Source organism: Kogia breviceps, chromosome 17, assembly GCF_026419965.1.
Source record: "Kogia breviceps isolate mKogBre1 chromosome 17, mKogBre1 haplotype 1, whole genome shotgun sequence".
Classification (NCBI taxonomy): Eukaryota; Metazoa; Chordata; class Mammalia; order Artiodactyla; family Physeteridae; genus Kogia; species Kogia breviceps.
In genome coordinates, this window is record NC_081326.1 from 77,519,461 (window position 1) to 77,535,131 (window position 15,671).

The window sequence follows — 15,671 nt, forward strand, 5'->3', positions numbered from 1 at the left end:
CTGTGAAGTTGCTCATCTGAAGAATGCTTTATACAATACATAAAATCATGCGAAACGGTCATTTTTTGGACAGCTTTTACCTACAAAAACTGCAGTTTCACGTGGTTCAACTTTGTACTTCCGTTGAGTCCTGTCTCAATCACAACAAAATATCTTTGCGACTAACAAGGGCTTCTTTTTCAACCACCAGCCCTAGGACTCCGTGCGGAGAGACAAGAATTACCTCTAAGTCAAGGTTCGAGAGTCTAAATGGAGGACATTTTTTAGAATATTTCATGGGGTCTAAACCAAGAGATCAGAGGATTCCAAACCATCTTCTGACAAAGCCTCTGGCTGAGCGCTCCACGCACCCACAGCCCCAGCTCACCGCCCACACCCCCACGCCTAACCTGCTTCTCTCACCCTTTCCCACACTGCCTCTCGAGCTCCGTCGTTCAAATGCCCTCCAACCGTGGGACGCCGCACGGCTCTTTCCCCTCTGCACCCTATCCTCTGAAATCCTGGTTCTGCCCCCGCAGTTCCCACTACAGCCTCTCTGGAGCTGAGTCCCAAGTCTCTGCTGACCACCTCGCCCCCTAATGCCAGGTCCACCTCACTTTACAAACGCCCGGCAGGCCTGCCCTGGAGTGTTCCCAATGGAACGCTCCTCCAGATGGCTTTCCGAACCACGCCATGCACTTGCACGGTACCCACTTCTGTCCACAGCACCACACCGGTCTGGCCCCCAGGCTCAAAGGTGCGGGGTGCTCTGAGCCCACCCCTGGCCCGTGTCCCCACCACTGCCCATCCCATCCATGAAGCTTGGCATTGGCCACTAGCCACCTGCTCTCACAGCCTCACAGCCTCTCATGCCAGCCTCTGGTTAAATAACAGAAGACTCTCCATGCTTTCAGCCTTCCCTCCCCCAACACGTCTCACCCCCACTGTCAGACTCGAGAATCTCCCAAAAGGACAGCCAACATCACCTCACTTTCATCATGATAAACATTCAACAGTGCCTCCCAAATAAAGGGACACTTCTTATACTAGCATCTTCTGGAACTATGCTGTTCAAAAACAGTTGCCACTTGCTACTGGGGCTACTTAAATTTAAATTAATTAAGATTAAATAACATTCGGGACTTCCCTGGCAGTCCTGTGGCTAAGACTCCGCGCTTCCACTGCAGGGGGCTCTGGTTCGATCCCTGGTCAGGGAACTAAGATCCTGCATGCTGGGCGGCGCAGCCAAAAAGGAAAAAAAAGACTAAATAACATTCAACGTTCAGTCCCACGAGCCACATTTCAGTGCTCGATAGCCATACGTGGCTGGTGGTTGCCGTGGTCCTGGACAGCACAGCTATATGAGTATGCCCACTGTAACATCTTGGTCCAGACTCATTTCCCACTTCTGCTCTGTTCCAATAAACACATGTCGCTAATGGTTCCTCAGTTATGCCTCCCACCTGCCAAGCCCCACTCCACCTGGTGCTTGTTCCCCACCTGTGGGCTCCCCGCTCCTCCCTTTCTAACCAGGCCACCCACCCATTAAGAAGCAGTGCTTAGCGTCACCCACCCCACTGGGCACTCTCACCTCTGAACGCTGTGACACTAACTTCCATCATTCAAATAACTTTGAATTTTAAATTATGTATGGCAGTGGCTGGTAATATCTCTTGTACTCCCGACAGATCTTATGACAATCTCTCCCACTATTTATTTTTTCCATTTATGCATTCATTAACTCATTCCAGAAATATCTGTTTTGTGCTTATGTGTCAGTATCGTGCTTCGCTCTGGTCGACACTGATGAACAAAACTGACAGCCTCTGTCCGCACACTCTACAGAAGAAAGAGATGGCGAACAAGTGAAAGTGAGTACACAATGGTCAGCTCTGGTAAGCGCTACAAGAGAATAAGGTCTACGAGGAAGAACAGCAGGAAGGACCTACACTGAACGGGCTGCGAAACCAGCTCTGAGGAGGGATCACGGAAGCTGAAGCCTCCAAGAGGAGGAAGCAGGGCCCTATGACACCATCAGGAGCCCCGGGGACCACGAAATGAAAGGTGACTGCAGAGTCACCAGGCCTCAGAGAGAGCATTAAGATTTTAAATTCTGTCCTAAGTGTAAGAGCCGCTAAAGGATTTTAAGCAGGGGAGCAACATGATACAATTTAAATTATAAAACAACCTCGCCGTCCAAGGCAAGAGCCAGAGACTGGACGGGGCAGAAAGTCCGTGGCTCTGATGCAACAGTGAAGCGGACTGTCCCAATTTCACCCCAGAGGTGGCACCGCGTGGGACTGAATGGAGCTCTGGCCTGGCGGTTCCAGCCTTGGCTGCAAGCGGCCGATGAGAGAGGCTTGCAGCAGGTCCACCTCCTCACCTGGGCCTGAGCTGCTGCTGGGCTCTTTCCTACCCACCTCCCTCCAGCCTCCTCATAGCCCCACCGCTGCCAGGCCTCCACCGGGATTCCTCACCAGGCCTCCCCTTCCCCGTCCAGCTCCCGTGCTGAATAATAATCCCCACACCTCTGGGGTTCATTCGCTCAGAAGGATCAAGAAGAAAATGGAAACAGCCCATCACCCCACAGAGCACTGTACCCAGCCTCCTCTTCCGCCCGGTCATCTCAGCCTCCTCAGGCTCTTTTACGCCTTCTCCCCCCGAACCTCCAGCATCTCCTCCCATCACCCTATTCTCAACAGAGAACCTGCTTCCTACTCTGAGAAGCATCACAGGAGGATGTTCCCACAGGCCCGCCATGGACTGGCATACACCCTGGCCCTCCTGCCACCCCGCTTGCACAGTGACCTCCCAACCTCCGGGAAATCTCCCCCTACATCATTTCTTCCTCTCTAAGGAGGCAGTCCCATTAGCACATAAACTGTCATTTCCTGCATCTCAAAAGACGTGAATAAATAAACTTCCACTGCCCCTTGGTAGCAAACATCCTTGCAAGAGGTGTCTTGTACTCACCACGTCCAATTTCTTCAGTCCATTTTCTCGTAAACCTCTCCAAACATGCTTTTGCTCCCCGCCACACACACACATGAACCGCCGAATCTGCTCTTCCAGATCACCAATGACCATGACCTGGGCCCAAAGGCAGGTCCTTGTCCTTGCTTCTATGACCTCACAGCTCAGGGTACCAAAGACCACACACCCCCTTCCCCACCACCCGCCAGGATCACGCCCCTCCCCAGTAACCCCCCACTTGCTCCACCTTCACCCACCCCACCAGGGCTCCCCAGGCCCAAGCCCTGCATTGCATCTCCTCACCCGTGATTCCCCGCCCACCCGCTCCTCTCTGACCACCAGCGCCCAGTGATGTCAGACTCTCAAATGCAGCACATCCAAACTCCTGAGCTGCCCCCTGCAATTCCATCAGGAAATCTTAACGGCTAGCCTCAAAATAGGTCCAGAACCTCGACAAAAAAGATAAAGGAAAATGAAGAAAAAAAAATTAAGAATAAAAAAATATATTTCCAGAACTTCCCTGGTGGTGCAGTGGTTAAGAATCCACCTGCCAGGGCTTCCCTGGTGGCGCAGTGGTTGAGAGTCCGCCTGCCGATGCAGGGGACACGGGTTCGTGCCCCGGTCCGGAAAGATCCCACAGGCCGCGGAGCGGCTGGGCCCGTGAGCCGTGGCCGCTGAGCCTGCGCGTCCGGAGCCTGTGCTCCGCAACGGGAGAGGCCACAACAGTGAGAGGCCCGCGTACCACACAAAAAAATAAATAAATAAATAAAAAGAATCCACCTGCAAATGCAGGGGACACAGGTTCAAGCCCTGGTCCAGGAAGATGCCACATGCTGCAGGGCAACTAAGCCCGTGCACCACAACTACTGAGCCTGCACTCTAGAGCCCGCGAGCCACAACTACTGAGCCCACGTGCCACAACTACTGAAACCCGCGCACCTAGCGCCCGTGCTCCACAACAAGAGAAGCCACCGCGATGAGAAGCCCACGCACCGCAAGGAAGAGTAGTCCCCACGTGCTGCAACTAGAGAAAGCCCGCGCGCAGCAACGAAGAAACAATGCAGACAAACAAACAAATAAATAAATACATATATATTTCCAGATTCTAAGTCCTGTCACCACACCTGTTACCACTGTGGCTGAACCACTACCCGTCTCACCCAGGCTGCTGCAGTCACCTCCTAACCAGCCCCCCTACCTCCTCCCGCAGCCCCATGTCTGTTGAGCGGTGGCCAGTGGGACGCTACTGAAGATGGATCAGACGGTGCCACCCCTCTGCCCGGACTCCCCACAGGCCCCGCCTCCTCTGCGTGCCCCTCCTGCTCTCACCCCTCCCGCTGGCAGCACACACTCTCAGGCCCAGCCCCCGCCCCCCCGGAGCCCCCGACCGTCCCTCAAGCACAACACGCTCGCTCCGACTCCCGGGCCTTGTGCTGGCTGCTCCTCTGACTGGAACCCTCCTCCCCACAGAAGTTTACCTACTTTATCTGCTCTCCCTCTGCTCAGACTCATCTTTGTGAACGAGGCCCACATAACCCCCTACTGAGACTTGCACCCCACGTCCCAGTCTCCCTGGCCCTCCTCCACTGTTTCTCTGCAGCACTGGCGCCTCCTGACATAGGGCAGAAGTCAGTTTCTCTCGCTCTGTGAGGGCGAGGACTGGCCTGTCTCCTTCACTGCTATGTCCCAGCACCGAGAACAGCGCTGCACACAGAAGTCTCAATAACAGCATGTTTACACCCTGAGGTCAGGAAGGCCACAGGACATGAGACAAGTGTACTCTGAGGCTAAGAGGGAAAGGCCTTGCACCCTGATGCTGCCCCAGCCACGTGACCTGAGCAAGGCCCTTCTGGCTTCAGGGTCCTCATCCATTAGGTGGGACCAAGAGCAGGCACCACACGGACTGTTCAGAGGCATAAATTACAGAAAACACAGAACGGGTTCGGAACAGCACCCGCAACATACACACAGGTCACAACAATGGTAACAGGCACCAGGTAGCTTCAAGATATTTCTCCTAGACTTGATGGACAATAACAACTTCTTAGACAAGGCAACGGTCAGGCCACTGAGCAAGCTGAACAGGCCAGCCAGGGGCATCAGGGAAATCATGTTTGTAGCCGTTTTATAAGCCTCATCTCAGAATTCAAAAAAGCTAGTGAGTTCTTGGTCCCTGAAAACTGACAAAAACTAGAAGATGGAATAGAAGTTACATTTGTTCACTTCCCATTTTTTCAGAAAGAATTTTTTAAGAATGCACTAAAATTTTTGAAGAGTATAATTTTTATTGTTCATTTAGAACTATCAACCCAATGGGGAAAAAGAGAGCATGCATATGAATTTGCTTATACATGTACTGAATATCCCTGTTAGGACAAACAAGACTCTAAGGTAGCCAACCACCTCCAGGGAGGAACCTGGATGGCCAAAGGGTAAGGGTGGGAGAAACTTTTCACTCTGCACTCTAATACCTTTTAAATTTTGAAGTTTTGTTCAAATAGAAAACATGAAAAAGTTTTAAAAGACTCATTAGCAATAAAAAGCCTGAAAATGAAATCAGTTCCATTTATAATAACATTGAAAAGAATAAAATATTTAGTAATAAATTTAACAAAAGAAGTACAAGTACACTGAAAACTACAAAACATTGTTGAAGGAAATTAAAGAAGGCCTAATGGCAAGATATCCCATGTTCATGGAATGTTCATCTTTTTTTTTTTTTTTTTTGGCTGTGTTGGGTCTTCTTTGCTGCATGCGGCTTTCTCTAGTTGCAGCGAGCGGGAACTACTCTTTGTTGCGGTGAGCGTGCTTCTCATTATGGTGGCTTCTCTTGTTATGGAGCACAGGCTCTAGGTGCACAGGCTTCAGTAGTTGTGGCACTCGGGCTCAGAGGTTGTGGCTCACCGGCTCCAGAGTGCAGGCTCAGCAGTTGTGGTGCGCGGGCTCTGCAGCATGTGGGATCCTCCCAGACCAGGGCTTGAAGCTGTGTCCCCTGCATTGGCAGGCGTATTCCCAACCACTGTGCCACCAGGGAAGTCCTGGAATGTTCATCTTAACATTAAGATGGCAAACCTTTCCAAATTAATCTACAGATTCAGCAGATCCTTATCAAAACTGACCTTATTTTTGCAGAAATTGATAGGTTGAATATGAAATTCATGGGACCCAGAAAAGCCAAAACAATCTTGAAAAAGAAGCACAAAGTGGAGGACTCACACTTTCTGCCTTGGAAACTTACTATACAACCACAGTATTCAAGACAAGGTAGTACAGGCATAAGCACAAACACACAGACCAATGGAAGAGTTGCCACAACTCAGAGTTCGCATGCCACAACTGAAGATCCTGTGTGCAGCAATAAAGACCCAGCGCAGCCAAATAAAAAAATAAATAAAAGCACCACAGTTGTCAACTGCATGTCTGTTCCCTGCACTGAACTCTAAGCTTCCGGAGGTAAGGGCCTCACCCCTGCATCACCAGCCCCGCACCTCATGAAATCAATGAACAAATGACCAGAGAGGCTCCACCACCTGCTCCAAGTGCAACGATGCTGCCGCCAGTAGAGTTCACACCCCTCACATTGGAGCTCCCGACCACCCACGTGTCTCACACTTAGGAGGAAGCTGGCAGGGTCGCCAAGCATCAGGGCCAAGCTTCTCCCAGTACCCATGGGGCCTCCACATACCAAGCTCACGTCAACTCCAGTTTGTGAATTCCTGACATTAGTACTCTTTAAGGACTACGTAGCTAACGTGGCCAGTGTCATTTCTCGTGCTCCATGAGGGACCCCACGCTGGGCTCACCTGCATCCCAGGCAGGCAGGCAGGACTGGAGACAAGGGACGCTGCCCTTCAGGAGGCCGTCCCAGCCCTCAGCTTCACCAACATGCTCGCTTGCTACCTCGCTCATCTCCCACCCTGCCCAGCCCTGCTTCACTGGATGCCCCGGCCATGAAGTGCTCTGGAAGCTCATGCACACCGTGCTGTGTCCTGCTCATGCCTGCCACCTTCACCCGAGGCATGCTGTTCCTTTGCCTGGTTAACACTCCCAAAGTCTTGGTCAGACAGCCTCCTTTCTAGATGAGAAAGCCTACCTAAACTATGTACCCCCAAGACTAGGCTAGCGGCCACCGTAGGGGTAGCCCCAAGACCCCACACTCTCCTCCCTGTTGTCCACGTGAGATTATCAGAACCCACACCACCATGTCCCCCATCAGAAGCCTGGTGTATCTCTATCTCTGGGCACCTGACTGGCGAGTGGCTGGCACATAGCAGGTGACAGAAGAGACCAGGAACATGGGATGGACGTGGGTGGGCCTGGCAAACAGAAGCAGACATCAAATCCTGCCAAACCAGCCCTGGTCCGGGAAGATCCCACATGCCGCGGAGCAACTAAGCCCATGCGCCACTACTACTGAGCCTGCGCTCTAGAGCCCGCGAGCCATAACTACTGAGCCTGCGCTCTAGAGCCTGCAAGCCACAACTACTGAGCCCACGTGCCTAGAGCCCGCACTCCGCAACAAGAGAAGCCACCGCAATGAGAAGTCCTCACACCGCAGCAAAGAGTAGCCCACGCTCGCTGCAACTAGAGAAAGCCTGCACGCAGCAATGAAGACCCAACGCAGCCAAAAATAAATAAATACATTTATTAAAAAAAAATAATAAAGGATATATGTAGATGTATAACTGAATCACTTAGCTGCACACCTGAAACTAACACAACGTTGTAAATCAACTATAAGACAAAATAAAAATTTTTTAAAAATCCCGCCAAAGCAAGAGAAGGCTCCACCCCTAAGCAACACCATCCTGGGCCCCAGTGGCCTCAGGCAGGAAGGCCCACACTGTCCCTTGGCGGCCGGCTGCTGGGCTTTCTGCACATCCCTGCAAATGAGGGTCTCTGGGCCCCACAGTTTACCCCCTCCCAGATTTTGGGAACCAGGGGCTACTTCTTGGGCTTCTCAGAGTCGGAAGAAGTAGGAATCCTCATAGTATGGCAGAATTCTGAATACAAAATATAAGGCCAACACCACCAAAATTCAATAGAAAAACAGTATCTAGAGTCCAGAAGCTGCCATGACACGTTCAATCGGATGCACAAACAACCTGAAGTCTGTCGGCTGGGAAATTTGTATTGTACACGCTTCACACAATCCCAATGGCTAGGAAGCACATGCTGGCCACCAGAGAAGTCCCGGGAAGCAGCTGAAGGGACTGTAACAGAGCCACCAGCAGTGTCTCAGGATGACATTCCTGTGAAGCTCCACACATGAAGGAAGCACCCCCATCTCTGGTTCGTGCTGGGCCTCCAGGAACTTTAGGAAGGACCAAGAGAAGCAGCAGAACAGACAGAGGAGTGCAGCAAAGGAGGAAAATAGGCTCGAGTAGTGGGGGCCAGATGAGGGGCTCCCAGGCCTGAGCCCAGCACCCTGGGGCCACGCATGGTTCCCTTCACAATGCAGCCGGCTACACTCGGGTCAACCAGTCTGCAAGAGGACAGAAAACGTGCTCTGCTGACTTGGCCTCTTGGTGTTGAAATTACTTTTTTAGAACCCTACTCACATATAACACTCAGTAATTTACAGAGTCCTCTGAAATTCAGTCCCACTTCGGCCTCACAACACACCCTGAGAATAGACAGGCCAGATATCATCTAATCCGCAGATATGAGCCGAGGCTCGGCTGTTAAACAACTTGATCGATTTACCTGGGATGGACCGCACTCCTTGGGGACTGAGTCAAGGCTGAACCAAGTCTTCCGCGCGGGAACACTGCTGTGTCCCCCATGCCCAGTATCTCACAGGCCGACCCGGGAGTCACCGTGCTGCCCACTGGCCTTCTCACCACAAGCCTAGGACAGAGTCAACACTAAGGCCTTGGGCCCCACCTTGGAATGCTCCCTTCTTAAAAATCCTAATCACTCTTATTTTTAACAGCTTTATTGAGATGTAATTCACATACCATATAATTTACCCATTTAAAGCCACTTTAGAATATTTTAGTATATTCACAGATATGTACAGCCTTCACCACAGTCAATTTCAGAATATTTTCATTACCCAAAGAGAAACCCCATACGCCTTAGCTGTCATTTGCCAGCCCCTGGCAACCACTAATCTACTTTCTGTCTCTATGGATTTGCCTATTTGGGGCATTTCATATCAATGGAACCATACAAAGCCAGAGCTTTGTGTCTGGCTTCTTTCACTCAGCATAATGTTCCAAGATTCATCCACATTGTAGCATGAATCAGTACTTCCTTTCTTTTTATTCCCAAATAATATTCCACTGTATGGATAGAACACACTTTGTCCGTTCATCTATTGATGGACATTTTGGTTGTTTCCCCTTCTTGGCTATTATGAATGATGCTACTGTGAACTTTTGTGTACAAGTTTTTGTGTGGACATGTTTTCCTAGTCACTCCTACCTATAAGAACACATGAAAGGTGAGCCAATTTCCAACTGAGAAACTCAATCTGACCATAGTATGTTATTTAAAATACGGACAGATAACTGGGAGAAATAAATGACCAAAGAAAGTACAGTTAAAGACATTAAGAAACAAAAGCAAAACCTGATCTAACAGAATCAACAGTGATTAAACAAAGAGATGTTACTTCTAGGGATGGGCCCCACAGGCCCGTGTGCACAATGCTGTGCCTGCAGCGTGATTTTAACTGCGCAAAATACGATATCCACCAGCAGGGGCTGGTTAGATAAATTATAGCACCTCCACACAGCCAGACACGATGTACTCATGAAAAAGAATGAACTGGAAAATGTACTGATATGGAGGGACTTCCCAAACCCAAACACCTTCAGTTAAAAAGGTGAGGTTAAGAAAATGTTTTTAAAGAAAAGAGCAGGAAAAAAAGAATACATGTACACGTTTTCCGTGCATAGCTACAACAAAGTATCTCTGAAAGGAGATGCAGTGGGTGCCTCTAGGCGACCAGGCTTCTGGGGGCAGAGAAGGGAAGGAGGCAACAGACAGCTACACCGTGCACCCTCTGTGCCTTCAAACCCTGAATATGTTACATAGTACAAAGTTTTTTAATCTTTTAGGGAGCAAAAATGAAAACAATCTATGAGAATTAAAACATTTACACTCAGGAAAGCAAGAGATGAGAGGCCTCAGGTAGCTGGAAGCAGCCGCTGCTGCGTCAACCTGGGAAGCACAACGGTGAATCCCACCCAAGGGCGTCCAGCCCTGCGGATGTTAAGACACAAAGGAAATGCTACACGAGGCACTGAGTCCACTGCCCTCGAGGACTCCCTGTGCAGAGGGAGACAACTGGAGGCTGTGCAGAGCCTGCCTGGCATGGGGACAGATCAGGCAGGCCCCAGGGAGGGCCCAAGGAGCTAAGGAGCCACCCGAGCCCTGCTTGTTTCAGGGGAGGAGAGAATGCGGAGCAGGGCTGGGCCTGACGGTGCTCAGCCAGTGTCGCCGGAGAGCGGGAGGTGAGCCGGGGCACGCTGGGCCGCGCGGACAGCAGTCCAGGGCGCACGGGGAGCCGGGGAGGAAGGCGGGGCAGCAACATGTCCGGGGCCTGCTCCTCAGCCGCGGAGCATCCTGGGCGGCACAGGATGGCCTCCACACATTCGCTGCCAGCTGCACCTGCTCCCAGTTGGGACGACCAAAAACGTCTCCAGATGAACCACCCCTGGGTGAGAACACCGTTCGGCACACATCCCCCGAGCAGCCGCGTGGAAGACAGACGGGAGGGAATCCAGCCACGAGGCACAGCCATAGAGCAGACGGGACAGGGCGCGGGCCCCGCCGGGCAGCTGGCCCTGCTGACAGCGGAAGGGGCTTCCTTAACTACTAGGAGGTGCGATGAGCGAGACGTGAAGCAGCAGGACGCGGCGGCCGGGGAAGACCCAGCAGGCCGAGCCTCCAGGATAGAACCTAGCACACGATGGCCAGAGCACCAAGCGGCCAAGGCTGCAAGTGAGGTGGGAGGCAAGGCCTGAGGAGCCTGCAGGGCTTCCGCGCGGGCGGCTAAAGGAAGTGCGGCTGGCGCTCTGACCGCAGACGGAGCCCTAACTGGGCTCGTTTTCTCCCTTGGGGTGGTCCTAGCATTGTCTCCAGCTATTCGGCCACCTTCCCTGTAAGAGGGCTGTCCATCCCACAGCCTGCCCCTGGTCGTGGGCCATATCTCCTCCCCCGGGGCTGGGCCAGGTGACCTGCTTTGGCCACGGAACTCCAGTTCTAAGCTGAAGCTCAAAGAGAGGCTGAGTCTCTGCCACTCTCTTGCCATAAGAATAGCGTGTCCCAAACAAGGGCATGTCCCCGAGTCCAGCAATGAAGACTCTCAGAAAAGAGCCTCAAGCAAATGAAATGTGAGCTAGAAATAAACCTCTGAGCTGTTACTGCAATCTTTCTAGAGAAAGCTGCCCAATAAACTCCCTGATTTCTTCCTTTTCCAACCCATCCTACGCATCACGGCCAGGTAAATGTTCCTAAACCATTTTATCAGGACTTCCCCTACTCACAGACCTGAAGTGGCTCCCTATAGCCAGAGAACTGAAATCTAAAGTCCTTCACCTAAGTTCAAAGATCTTCACGTTATAACCCTGATTTCCTCTTACTCCTGATACAAACTTCTAACCCCACAAACCCCACATGAGCCACCTTCTTGCCTTTACTCCCAACACCTGAAACACTTTCTGTCTGTAGTGTGCTGCAGTGTCCTCAATCCTTTCCCCCACTCACCTCCTGCTGAGGTTCAGCTCAGAGAACACCTCTTCCTTGAAGCCTTCCCTGACACTGTAGCCCCCTGCAATCCTTCTACCTCTGAACTTCTAGAGCAAACTTTTTCTGAAAATGGGCCAGACAGTAAACAGTTTAGGTGTTGTGGGCCATGAAGTCTCTGTTGCAACTAGTCAAGTCTGCCAAAAAAGCCACAGATGATACAAAAATAAACCAGGGTGGCTGTGTTGCAATAAAACTTTATTTACAAAGACAGGCCAAGGGGCTGTCAGTGGCTGTAGCTTACAGACCCTGGTCTGGCGCAGTGTTTGGAGGGCTGAGGTGTGAGCACAGCAGAAGCAAGAGTGAGCCAGGGCTGCAGGCCCAAGGGAGGGGGCTCTTCTCAGCAGGGTGAGACAGTGTGGCTGCAGGACAGCAGCCAGGGTCAGAAGCGACGGTGGGGAGCAGGGCAGAGCTGCCAGGTAACATCAAGGGCAAGTCGCAGAGGCCGACGGGAGGCACGGTGAGGCAGGCATAGGCGGGAGCAGAGACAGCCAACAGCTGAGGGCGCAGACTTCACCACGGGAGCAAGAAGGGTAACAGAAGAGACCTCCAGGCAGGGCAGCACAGTTCAGCACTGCGACACCCAGGCTGAGCTCCTGAGACAGGACGCCCACAAAGCCAACTTTGAGTGGGAGCGTGTAAGACCCTCAACAAATGGCCACATGGGTCAGTGAACAGGCACAGCAAAGGTATCTTGCTAGTAAAACTAGATATTTCACCATGAGAATGTTCTCATAGTGAAACATTTTTTAAATTTTTTCACCTCTACACGGACATTTTTTTTCAAAAGCAACAAAGAACCAGGTGGAGGCTTAACAAGACACTGAACTCACTGTTATTACATTGTTCAAGGACAGCCCACACCAGCACACACGCAGGAAAGAAGGCGGGGATGGCCATTTTGTTTTTTTGTTTTTTTTTCGGTACGTGGGCCTCTCACTGCTGTGGCCTCTCCCGTTGCGGAGCACAGGCTCCGGACGCGCAGACTCAGCAGCCATGGCCCACGGGCCTAGCTGCTCCGCGGCACGTGGGATCCTCCCAGACCGGGGCACGAACCTGTGTCCCCTGCATCGGCAGGCGGACTCTCAACCACTGCGCCACCAGGGAAGCCCTGGGGATGGACATTTTAAAATCTATCTTTAGATATTTTAAAATTTGCTCACAGAAGCTATTTCGTTACCATTCACTCTGAACATCAAATATTCTCAACCTTAGACTCCACAAATGCCAAAAGACCCTCCTTAAAGTGGGGGGTTCCCTCCTAGTCTTAGTGTCACACAGATAAAGGGGATGAGATGAAGTGATCTAGGGTAAGCCTAAGATACTTTTCCCAGACCTGAGAAAGAGAACCATCTCCTTGGGAAACACGACGAATTATTCCACGTTGTTCTGAAGCAAGTTAAGTTATTCCTTCCAACAGCTGAGCAAGAATGTTACAGCACTGATAATGCCAAGTCCTCATTTTCTGGTGCTTATGCCTCACTGTCACTTAGAGTTTGTTAATAAAGTATCTTTTCTCTTACAAGGACAACACTGTGAAGTATAACAACAGGGCTTCCCTGGTGGCGCAGTGGTTAAGAATCCGCCTGCCAATGTAGGGGACATGGGTTTGAGCCCTGGTCCGGGAAGATCCCACATGCCGCGGAGCAACTGAACCCGTGCGCCACAACTACTGAGCCTGAGCTCTAGAGCCCGCGAGTCACAACTACTGAGCCTGTGCACCTAGAGCCCGTGCTCCGCAACAAGAGAAGCCACCGCAATGAGAGGCCCACGCACTGCAACGAAGAGTAGACCCCGCTCTCAGCAACTAGAGAAAGCCCACGTGCGGCAACAGGGATCCAACGCAGCCAAAGTAAATAAATTAATTAAATTAAAAAGAAAAAAGTATAACAACAATGGCTTTGATAGTTTAATTCAAGTAGAGAATTACCCAAGAACTGCTCGACATCTCATTTCTGTCAACAACAATCCTATCTACCTCCCAGGACGATAAGTACTGCAGAATTCTAGACTGGTTCATTAGAAGCTTTCTTCTTCTAAAAAGATTTTTAAAAACAGTTCTATATGATAATTTATCTAAGTACATGAGAATTGTTCCTCGTTTACCTTTATAAAGACTTGTTTCTCCAAATATGACCCCAGCTTGCACAAGAAAAGAGAGCCACAGACCTCAAGTTAGTGTTAAACTAAGACGAAACAGCCGACCCAGCGAGTGCACCCTGGAAATGAGATCTTGGCAGCGATAACAACTCCTGACTTTTCTCAACGCTGACAACGTACAAGGCACAATGAATTCACCGAGTCCCCACAACCACCCTGAGAGCCCAATATTATTGGTGTTCCCATTTTACACATGAGGAACCAAAGGCAGAGTACAAAGCCAGTAAACAGAAGAGTCACGACTTTTCAAAGGCAAGCAGTCTGGCTCCAGAAGCCGCCCTCTTCTCCCCCCTGTTCTCCAGCCTCTCCAGACAGCTGACTAGACAAAGTGCAGGCAGGGAGACCCAGGGCCCTGCTCATTCCCAAGCCAGGGCGCGGAGCACGCAGTCCGCGCCAAGCTGCTTTACAGAATGAGTCTCCTTGCTTTACATTCACCCCTATCAAATCTCCTTCCCCTCCCCCAACGAGGAGAAACACACCTTGCTCACTGTGAAAGGGGAGCCGCTGACTGGGAACCACCTGCTGTTTACAGAGGCACCCAGGATGTACGGGGTGCAATTCCCCTCGCTGGCTTCAAAGACAAACCTCCTATTGTCTGCACCAGGGGAGGAACAAGAAGCCTTGCAACTGTAGGTTTCTGCAAAGGTCACAGGAGGTTTGGTTAAACCCTAGGACACCGAAGCGGGTGAGGGACGCCGCATTTTTGCTGCTGAAGGCTGCGCAGCGCCCACAGCAGCTGCTGGTGGGAGCAGCATGTAACACACCCACAGCTGCGGCGGCCTCGCCGCCAGCTGCACGTTTTAAAATAAAAGACGTCCTGACCCCCAAGATGTGCACAGCCTGCCTCTATCTCGGCCCTCGCGCGCAACACTGCCTCCACCCACACCAATCCCGCAACCGGGGGGCCACCGAAGGAATTCATTCCAGCTCCGGGAGGGCGACCGGGAGGGAAGGCGGGGACGCCCCAGCCCGGCTCCCTGCAGAGGCCAGATCGGCGGGGCCGGAGACCACGGCCCGCACCCGGACACGCGCGCCCCGACTCCCCGGCCCCGCACCTCCCCGACTGCGCACCCGAACCGCGCCGACACCCCGCGCTCAGGCTCGGCACTCCACTCACGCCCACCCTAGGCCGGGCACGCTCACACCCCAGGGCCGGGCACACTCACCGGCCCGCACCCCGGGCCGGGCACACTCTCACCCACCTCCACCCCCAAGCTGGACCCCACACCCACCTCACACCCTGGCCCCGCGAGGCCTGGGCCCCTCGCGCCCCTGCGCCCCACCCGTAGCCGTACCTCTACACACAGAACCCGCCCCTCCCCGGCCCGGCCGCGGCACCGCCCGCCCCATCAGTCGCCAAGGACCCGTATCCTCGCGGGCCGGGCCGGGGACCTCCGCGAGGCCGGGCGGGGGCCACAGCGCCAGCCTCTCCGCCATCTTCCCGTCCCGCGCCGCCCACCGTCCGCGCTCTCACCCACAGGCTGCGCGCGGGCCGCGCGGCCACAGCCCCTCATCCCGGCTCGCACGCCGCGCGTGAGCTGCTCGCGGCTCTCCCGCGCCGCCGCCGCCCGCTCGGTGCGCGCCCTCCGCCGCCGCCGCTGCCGCCGCCGCCGGCCCAGTGCGCCGCGACCGCGCGTCCTCCCGTCACCAGCGCAACCCCCCGCCTCCGGCCCCGCCCCCGCCCCGCACGGCCCCTGCCGCCAGGGGACGCCGCCGCGAGCCCCATGCACATGCGCCGGCGCGCGGCACGCCGGGAGCGGGAGTCCCGCCGGGGGCGTGCGCTGCATGCCGGGAGTCGCGAG

The 15,671-nt window shown here is 53.0% G+C and overlaps 1 protein-coding gene across 6 annotated transcripts in view; it reads right to left on the reverse strand.

The window, feature by feature from the left end:
• Positions 1-15,426, reverse strand: part of ARHGAP39 (Rho GTPase activating protein 39) — a 78,994-nt gene extending 63,568 nt beyond the window's left edge. For 5 of the 6 annotated variants that reach the window (XM_067017664.1, XM_067017671.1, XM_067017668.1 and 2 more), the window contains exon 1: positions 15,344-15,426. The gene's annotated coding sequence lies outside the window, so the exon portion shown is untranslated. Of the gene's footprint in view, positions 1-15,164; positions 15,317-15,343 lie in introns of those variants that run through there. The other variant, XM_067017665.1, reaches the window with a different exon arrangement.
• Between the last annotated feature and the right edge of the window lie 245 nt (positions 15,427-15,671).